The sequence below is a fragment of the Oreochromis aureus genome, linkage group 3, assembly GCF_013358895.1.
Source record: "Oreochromis aureus strain Israel breed Guangdong linkage group 3, ZZ_aureus, whole genome shotgun sequence".
Taxonomy (NCBI): domain Eukaryota; kingdom Metazoa; phylum Chordata; class Actinopteri; order Cichliformes; family Cichlidae; genus Oreochromis; species Oreochromis aureus.
The window spans coordinates 56,386,042-56,396,619 of NC_052944.1; the positions used below are offsets into that span (position 1 = coordinate 56,386,042).

Genomic DNA, 10,578 nt, shown 5'->3' on the forward strand with positions numbered 1-10,578 from the left:
AAGAAACTGACAACCCCACTCACCAAAGACACAAGGAACAAAACCTAAACATCCGCAGCCTGTTTGCGGAAGCACCAGCCTGAGCAGAGAAGCCCCTACCTCACTGGCTGCCTGGTCTAGATTTTCCAAGGGAAGACTAAGGCATCATGACTTTAACATGATTTTATTTCTGTCTCCTAAAAGACATATTCAATCCTAATTAAATACATCAAATATTTTGTGGTTGTACTCTAGGGAACCTCTTTATGAATGACTCAATATGTAAAATTAAGTGGGCAGCCGAAAGGAGAAGAAGAGGTCAGTGTGAGACAATTATTTTGATGAAGAAAGAAAGAGATGTGGCATGACTCACATGATACATGTGCCAATCTTTTCAATGTTAGTTCCTGGTTTTGAAGCATCAAAAAACCTATATATTAGCATTCATTCTAGAGCTGTTCAGCACTTCTCACTGAAAGGCTGAAGCTACTGGTTGGTGCTGAAAAAAATAAATATATATATATACATAGAAAAGGTCTGCTACAAAATCTATTCTGTCCCTTCTTTAATTAATGATGTCTTCTGTTTTTCAGAGATAAACATAAACATCACTATGAAGCTACTGGTTGTGTCTGCACTTTTTGCAATGATGGCTCTGATCACTGCTGCTGGTGAGTGTTGTAGTATAATGTACATTATGTGTATATGTGTATAAGTATTGATACAAACAATAGTATAATACAGTGAATGGAAATTTAACAAAAATTCAAGATCTGATGTTTTAATGTAATTATAATTTTGTAATTTTTATTCCAGAAAAAGGAGGCAAAAGTGTGTCAGCGGATAATCCACCTGGTTTGTCAACATTTTAAAGATTTACACCAAAATTAATCACATTTCTGTTATGCTGAGCAGAAGAGCAATTCTTTGTTATTTCAAAAAAGAAATGTAAATTTTAAAATATTCAATCAAATGTATACACTTTAAAATTCAAAGGGTGTCTATAGAATAAAAAGAAAGAAAACCATGCAAATACAAGAAAATGCTAAAATGTTTTAACAGATAGAGGAAAGTCATTCATTTTTACTCAAGCATTATTTGCTTGTTCTCAGAGGAGCATCTTGTTGAAAAGAGATGGTACAAGTATCGGGGCTGGACTAGGTATGGCAACCGATACTTCCGCTATTTTCCCTATCGCTTGGATTGGCTCATGCTCAGGTAAAAACAGTTATTTGGATTTTCCATGTATTCTGTCTTTGTTTACTTTAACAGTTTACAAAGTCTTGCGTGGTTGTATGTTCAATATTTTGTTTACATTGGAAATTCTTCTGTCTGTTGTTTTCCATTATAGAGATACTGTCAGTCCATGCATGCAAACCTGGCATCTGTACGTAGCCTTCGAGAGTACCGGGTGATTCAAAGGGTTATATATCGTGCTACTCACCGTTACCCACTTACATGGCTTGGAGGCTCTGATGCTCAAAAGGTATATTACTGATCATTATACGAGGGCTTAAGGCCACTGAACACATTGAAGGCGTTGCGTAAAAACAACATGAAATTCATAATTTTATGGATCCGAACTTCACGTATAGCCAGTATGGACACCGGACACATTGCGTTTTTGCAGAAAATTTGTCCTCAAAAAAAGGACTATAAAAAAAATTGAAAAGTTTACATAACGCAATGATGAGCTGGTTCTGATCTTCCTCAATGAGCGAAGCAAGAATGGAGATCCTGGTTCATCCAATTGTCACGAGAAGACAGCAGCAGGAAGATTATTATGGTTTGAACTAGGAGTTGAAGCTGTATCACAGCTGCTTTGGTACATACAGTACCTTGAAAACGTATTCATTCCTCTTGAACTTTAGACATTTTGTCAACTTACAAGTACAAACTTAAATGTTTTTTATTGAGATTTTCTGTGATAGACCAACACAAAGTAGCACATAATTGTGAAGTGGTATAGATGTCATTATAATTTCAGTACAGGTGCGTGATTTGAGCTATGAGTCCGCTTGTTGCCAATACAGTGAGTTGATTGGTCAGATCTATGTATTCGCATCCAAAACATTAGAAAAATCAAAACTTTGTTTGAAAAAATAAATACTGCAAATGCATTCAGTGAAATTACAATTGGTGTGAATGGCTGCATTGAGAGAAGGTCAGTGCAAAAAATATTTTTTGAAAGCACAAAATATTTGCACGGATTTTATGCGTTCAGAGTGAAAGGGCCATACAAAGATAAATCTATCTATTGAACATTACACTTTGATAATATTGTCTTTATGTACTTAGTTTTTAATGTATTTTTGCCTATTTTGTTCTGTTTTATAGGAGCATCATTGGTTTTGGATCGATGGAACTCCGTTCAGATTTACATACTGGTGTCGTGGAGAGCCTAACAATGCTCGCCACAACGAGCACTGCCTACACATGAACAATACAGGTAAATATTGAAAGAAAGTGTAACGAGCACTGAATTTTGAGGGGAGGGGGGGCAGTGACAATATCCACACCTTCCCAAATAATGATTATTTCTTTGGAATGAAAAACAGTACTGAATGACAGGAAAATACTAATACTATATTATTATAATTTTTTAACAAAAAACACGTGTTTATTTAGTGTTGTGAATCTCAGGGTTTGGCTGAAGTAGGACCTAAATGTAGGACTTTCTGAATGAAGACAGTGCGTTTATTTACAATGAAACAAACAAAAAACAGGGCCAACAATTCACACTGTGTGTGAGTCCTCCATGCACCCATTCCCAATCCCAGTGCAGTGATTCTCCTCCGTGGTCCGTGGTAAGTGTTTGTCCTCCTTGGTGCCTATGTACATCAGTCTTCTGCTCCCTCCACACATTTCTGCAATCCTCCTGGAAACAAGATACACAACAGTGAATACTTTCCCATCCACTAGCCAATAAAAACACTTTCACCATTTAAACACAAGAATTAACTGAGTATACGGGAACACGAGTAGGAGAACTAACTGTGTCCCTAGTTTAACAATCCCACTGCCGCTCCGCTATTCTCTTAAGCAGTGTTTCCTTCCTCCAGATAGTCTGATAGACTTTATCATATTCACTACTCCCAAAAATAACACAAGGCCTTGGTCACCAGACCCAGGCCCATGACAGTGAAGGTGCACACTTCATATTGTTGTTACACCCAACTAAATATTTTCCTTAGTATACATTTCTCATGGTTTCAGTTAATCTTGTTTTTTTGTGCTTACAGGATACAGGTGTATGAATGATATATACTGTCACTACCGATACCCATTTGTCTGCGTCTGGAAAAGAAGATGATTCCTGGTCTACCATGAAATGTTTGGTTCATCAGACAAAGAAGCAAATAATCTCATACAACCCCCTGAACCGTTTTCCATTTTACATTTATAATTCTTTTCTTTTGCTGTAATGCTACATAATGAATAAAGCAAGTTGGACTGTTTCTTTTAATAGCAATGGCTATTAATTGCAAACTGAAGGTGTAATGGAAAGAATGCTTTTAGCAAAAGTTAATTTCCCATAATTAACTTTTCTTATTATCTTCATCAATAAACTCTTCAGCATTAAATCTGATTGGTCTCTGAGTCTGTGTCACATTTTCATTGGTCTAGATCCAAGCATCAAATATATCCAACTTTAACGCTTTAATTTTTCAAATACCTAAATAGAAAATAAGTCTGACATTCTGTTATCTGATTGAGCTCAAATCATTTATTAAAGAATCATAAACAACATCCAAGATAAAGTATTAATATTAGGTTCATCTAATGATCATTTCCAGAATTCATCTTAGCTAGTGTTTGATACGTGAGTGTGCAAAGGAGATCGTAAAAGGAAAAGGACTCAAAATACCTTTTCAAAAGGACACATTTTATTATGGTCTTCATCGATGGGAATTAATTTTTGTCCGATTTGCTTTACTATTCTTATTGAATGGCACAATGATTAAATCTGTTAGAATGAACAGAAAAAAAGTATATGGCTCCTCTTGTATCCACTTCTTTTATAAATAACTTAAAACTGTTCATTTTGCTTGAGTAGGCAACAGCTTTAAAACAATATGATGGCATGTGTTGCCATTTCTCCGGTCCTTTTTAGTCCCCAGCTACCACTGCAATACATCTAGGTGGGGGACAAAATACAACTACAAAAACATAAAATGATGGTGTGGGACCACCAAGACATATTCAGAGCAACACATTCTCACTCCCAAAGCCTATTATGTTAGGCTATGTGACAAATCGTCGGTATGTTACGCTTTCAGCCACCCAAAACGTTCCTATGTTACATGTTTCGGAAAAAGGAGGAAACATGAGAACCGTTTGGAGTGAATTGACACATGTACATTTATTTTACTTTCTCATCATGAATTGCTTTGAAAAACAGTATTTAACATGATTAAGGATGTGGTTAAGGTAAGATACATGCTGCTGTTTGCATGAGCAGTTCTTGGCTTCCAAGCCATGGGAGCCAGTCTTTTTGGCTTTACCAAGGACCACTGCATATAGGATAAAGCTGGAACTTATGCAAAGTGGTCCACAGCGATTTATACATTACAGTTGGTCTTGAAGCAAAATAATTTTGGTTTCCTTACTGAGAAATTCACTGGCACATCTTGAGGTAGTCTGCGACAGACTGGCGACCTGTCCAGGGTGTACCCCGCCTCTTGCCCTATGACAGCTGGGATAGGCTCCAGCGCCCCCCGCGACCCTGAAAAGAATAAGCGGAAGTGAATGGATGGATGGATGGATCTTGAGGTAGTGTCATCTGCAATATAAATAGGGCTGTAATGTTAAACATAGCATTTATAGAATTTTACTACAGTTTACAACTAGATTTCAAAATATATTGCATGTATAAATTAATTTGGCTAGTCTGACTTAACGTGTTAACCATGTCATTTTAAATACAGCAAAATATTTTAAACTTTGCATTTTACATTGGTATCAAACTCATTTTGAGTAAACTCACCTTCAAATTTCCAAACTGTTTTGGAAATCTGGTGGCCTGACAACAGTGCCACCTCTTTTAGTCTGATGCCTTTATTCAGAGGTCTGATGGGTTTTTTTCAGATAAACATGATGCATTTTTGTCGATGGTCTGAAGTCTGAGGTTGTTTGACCTGATGTTTGACGATGTTTTTCTGAGACCTTAGGATGTCCTAAAATGTAAACCATACTTTTGGCATTTCACATATTTTAAAAATAGGGTTCTTTGGGACCTGGAATGTTAATGTGCCTGTTTATTAAGCACTTTGGGCCAACTTCTGTTGTTTAAATGTTCCATAGGATATAAATAAAATAGACATGACAGTCAACACCAAAAGTTCAGATGTTTTTCATAGTGCTGTTTAAAATGTATTTTTTAATTTCATATAAAAATAATTGTTTAACACAATTAATGTTAAGCATGGGCAACATACTGAACTTGGAGGATATAAGTCCATTTTAATTCATGTATGTAAACTACATTCTATAACCACATTTGAAAAATGCTTCATGTGTTATCTCTGCTGAATAATACAATTATTTATGAAGGTATCTGGATTTCTTATGAACCCGGAGTGTTTTATTTGGTATATTAAAAAAGATATTGAAAACAATTGTCATGTAGGCCTGATGCTTGGTGGATCCTTCCTTTTTTATGTTTACTTGACCATACAACACATACAGACACATACAGATAACCAAGTAAAGAATGACCAAACTCATTTTCATGGTTAGCATCAGCATTTTGGAGAAGCAACAACTTTTGAAACATTGTTCAAAACTGAAGCTCATGCATTATTTCACAAGCCTTGTGAATTTCAAAACATCAGTTTTTGTTAAAACCTCACCAACCTTGCTAAAACATAAATATTTCCTGGTTCTCTTCAAACCGTTCTACAGCTCTTCTTCCATTTGACCTTTAGGTCAAAATCCCCAAACTAATTCATGTAGGAAAAGACAAGCACCAAACTATACTTACATTTCCAGATCTAAAGGAAAATAAATAAAGAAAAATAAAATGAAACACAAACACACATTTATGGAAGCATCAAATTTTAAAATATTTAAAGGTCTTTTTTCTTCTAGAACATGGTTTTTTGTGTACATTTTGGTCATGTAAGGATATGTAATCAACTTTTGTGTAAACAGGTTATATTTAAAGTATTTACTGTTCTCAAAAGTCAAACTAGGTTGAAAAAAAAGAAGCCTGCCTGTGACTGGCAGATAAAGACATTATCATGGTATCATCAATTAGCCAACAGCCTTACTCATATTCTGAAGAAGGAAAATCTTTCAAAACTGAAGTTCAAACATTATTTCACAAGATGTATGGTTTACTGCCTAACCCAGTATGCTCAATTGTGCCTACCATGTGCAATAATTTTGAATTCCTGATCAGTATTTAACTTTAATTTGTCATTCATCTTTAAAACCCTGCTAAAATGAAAAAATAATTGTACAGCTTAAAAAAAACATTTTTAAACCAATTAAATTAAATTACATTAGTTAGAAAACTGTCTCATACTGCAATAAATTTAATTACATTTCTCTCATAAGAACTTCGTTGTACCCTGTACAATGACAATAAAGGCTATTCTATTCTATTAAGGTACAAAGTACTGATGGAGTTTATTTTTAAATAAAAGTAAAACTTAAAAAAAGACTGAATTCAATTCAATTTTCAATTCAATTCAATTCAATTTTATTTATATAGCACCAAATCACAACAAAAGTCGCCTCAAGGCGCTTTATATTGTACAGTAGATACAGAGAAAAACCCAACAGTGACAGTGGGAAGGAAAAACTCCCTTTTAACAGGAAGAAACGTCCGGCAGAACCAGGCTCAGGGAGGGGCGGGGCCATCTGTTGTTTTGGGTGAGAGAAGGAAGACAGGATGAAAGACATGCTGTGGAAGAGAGACAGAGATTAATAACAGATATGATTCAGTGCAGAGAGGTCTATTAACACATAGTAAGTGAGAAAGGTGACTGGAAAGGAAAAACTCAATGTATCATGGGAATCCCCGGCAGCCTACGTCTATTGCAGCATAACTAAGGGAGGATTCGGGGTCACCTGGTCCAGCCCTAACTATATGCTTTAGCAAAAAGGAAAGTTTTAAGCCTAATCTTAAAAGTAGAGAGTGTCTGTGTAAGGACAAGAAAGACATTGTGGACAAAACAGGACACCCCCCTATAAACTTTAGTCACAATATTATAGTTAGTTAAACGGTCTGATTGTTCAAATATGTATTTTCTTTGATTGTTGTAAAATAATGTGTGCCCCAGTCTCCAAAAATGACATAGTGCAGGAAGGGTAGTTATTCCTCCGTTACACCACAAGAGGGAGTATCCCCTAAAATGAGCAGCTCTAGCGGGAGTAAATAAGCCCAGCCACTAACCATAAGGCAGTGCGCCTATAAGAGTTGTGTGAGACTGCAAAAGTGTTTAACGTTGTGCTATGGCTACATATATGTTTGCAGGTAAGCAGATACAAGATGGTAAATAACTTAAAATGTATCTACAGATGAGTCCACGGGGTTGCAGAGAATGTGGGAAAGTTGGCCGTTAATCCCCATTGTGTGTCATTAGTATATAAGTTATTGGTAGCGATGTGAATTAGCCGTGACGCTAACGATTAGCAGCTAGAGATAATTCATTAGTTTGTGCGGAAACCTCGTGGCGCTTTTGTGGATTTACAGGGAGTGCAGAATTATTAGGCAAATGAGTATTTTGTCCACATCATCCTCTTCATGCATGTTGTCTTACTCCAAGCTGTATAGGCTCGAAAGCCTACTACCAATTAAGCATATTAGGTGATGTGCATCTCTGTAATGAGAAGGGGTGTGGTCTAATGACATCAACACCCTATATCAGGTGTGCATAATTATTAGGCAACTTCCTTTCCTTTGGCAAAATGGGTCAAAAGAAGGACTTGACAGGCTCAGAAAAGTCAAAAAAAATGAGATATCTTGCAGAGGGATGCAGCAGTCTTAAAATTGCAAAGCTTCTGAAGCGTGATCATCGAACAATCAAGCGTTTCATTCAAAATAGTCAACAGGGTCACAAGAAGCGTGTGGAAAAACCAAGGCGCAAAATAACTGCCCATGAACTGAGAAAAGTCAAGCGCAGCAGCTGCCAAGATGCCACTTGCCACCAGTTTGGCCATATTTCAGAGCTGCAACATCACTGGAGTGCCCAAAAGCACAAGGTGTGCAATACTCAGAGACATGGCCAAGGTAAGAAAGGCTGAAAGACGACCACCACTGAACAAGAGAAACAAGCTGAAACGTCAAGACTGGGCCAAGAAATATCTCAAGACTGATTTTTCTAAGGTTTTATGGACTGATGAAATGAGAGTGAGTCTTGATGGGCCAGATGGATGGGCCCGTGGCTGGATTGGTAAAGGGCAGAGAGCTCCGGTCCGACTCAGACGCCAGCAAGGTGGAGGTGGAGTACTGGTTTGGGCTGGTATCATCAAAGATGAGCTTGTGGGGCCTTTTCGGGTTGAGGATGGAGTCAAGCTCAACTCCCAGTCCTACTGCCAGTTTCTGGAAGACACCTTCTTCAAGGAGTGGTACAGGAAGAAGTCTGCATCCTTCAAGAAAAACATGATTTTCATGCAGGACAATGCTCCATCACACGCGTCCAAGTACTCCACAGCGTGGCTGGCAAGAAAGGGTATAAAAGAAGAAAAACTAATGCCATGGCCTCCTTGTTCACCTGATCTGAACAGTGTTGGGACTAACGCGTTATTAAGTAACGCGTTACAGTAACTACGTTATTATTGTGGTAACGAGCACGGTAACTAGTTATTATGCCAAAACCAGGAACGCGTTACTCGTTACTGGGATTTAGATAGGCTCGTTACTCGTTACTTCGTATGGTGGATATCGCGGAGCTTCCACAGATTCAATAACATTAGCAAGTGGTGGAGGCCAGCAGGTGGATGAAGGAAAAGGGAGGCGAGAGCAGAGACCCGAGGCGGCCGCCGGTCCGTGTGTCAGGTGAACTGAACTTCAGGTAAGAAGTTATGACCTGCAGTCTATCAGTCAGATATAAACCAAGTTTAGGTGGAGTTTATTTTCGGTATGCTGACATTTTCGTACTACGTGCTAGCTAGCATGACGGAGTTTCTATACAGCTGGGTGGGTGCTATGTTACTGATGTTGAACTTTATTTTATTCATACGGTTAATTATTAGAGTTGCCAAACAGAATCGTCTGGTATTCAGAGAAAATATTACGCGTTTCGTACTGAGGTGAAAAGGAACACAGTTTGTCCCGGACTTCAGCTAGAATGGAAAAAGACACAAAGCTGAAGCTGCACAGCTGCCTCTTCTTCTCTCATTCTCTCCCGTTTCTACTTCAATCACGAAACTGATCAATGATCAGCTGATCGGCTTTTCTCTCTGTTTATTTATCGCCCACTTTGTGCCAGAAAGAGGAAACCAGCGGATGTCGCGCTAAACAACAGCAGCACGTTTAAGCTTGATCAGCTGTTGTTAGAATTTATTTAATATTAATTTCTAGTATCAGCTGATGTTTGCTGGAGCCACAGCTGTAAAGCTGCTGGTCATGATATCGGTTTGTATATCTGGTGAGAGGCAAACATGAAGATGAAACCAGGAGATGTCCTTACTGAATCATCAGAGCTGAACAGGTGATGTAGAAATAGGTTTACCTTTTAGGTGACATGGATGAGTTGAAGGGAAGTTATGAACTGTTTCTGAGAGACAAGTAACACCAGGATCCTTTTCTATGTAGCTGACAGCTGGTAACTGTGCAGGGGCGGCTCTAGCAAAGTGTTGCCAGGGGCAGGTAGAGCATTAACAGGAAAGGGGGCACAAAGAAATACTTTCTTATTCTCATTTAAAATGTCTCGCTTTTAAAAAATAATTATCTGAGTCTTACAACAAACAATTGATAGATTGATACATATATACCATCAGAACAGTGTACATCACTGTCACAACAGTGTTTGTTTTCATTCAAAGGCTTTATGATTTTTCCTATAATGGCGGGCGGTCTCTAGTCAAAATGCCGGGACGATTTTTTTGTCCCAGTCCAGCTCTGTATGCAGCTCATCTGCAGTCTGGTGTTACCTACATCTTCCTATTCAGAAGGCAGAATTTCCGAGTTCTGAGTACAATCAAAAGCACCACGACTGCAGTTTTTGTGTTGGATGTAAAAAGCAGGCTAGAATCATGGCGGTCAACGACGGTCCAGGCGTGGGATTTCTCTCGTGGAAATGTGCACATTATTTTTTCCTTTCTATTGGTAGGTGGCACAGTGCACTTGTGGCAAGTAAGCAAGCTAGAAGACTGGCAGTCTGGCTGGGTATCCAGTTACGGAAGCAACACATTAACAAGAGAATTCTGAGTAAAACCAAAGTTACTTTCCCTAGTAACTAGTTACTTTGAAAGTAACGAGTAACTTGAAGTAACTGAGTTACTTTTTTAGAGAAGTAACTAGTAATGTAACTAAGTTACTAATTTAAAGTAACTTACCCAACACTGGATCTGAACCCCATTGAGAACCTGTGGTCCATCATCAAATGTGAGATTTACAAGGAGGGAAAACAGTACACCTCTCTGAAC

General features: G+C 38.0%; 1 long non-coding RNA gene across 1 annotated transcript; it reads left to right on the plus strand.

The window, feature by feature from the left end:
- Positions 1-354: 354 nt before the first annotated feature.
- Positions 355-3,568, plus strand: LOC116317420. The gene is made up of 7 exons (XR_004199245.2): positions 355-471; positions 573-650; positions 796-834; positions 1,092-1,197; positions 1,331-1,465; positions 2,317-2,428; positions 3,222-3,568. It is a non-coding gene; the product is annotated as an uncharacterized LOC116317420 (long non-coding RNA).
- Positions 3,569-10,578: the final 7,010 nt, after the last annotated feature.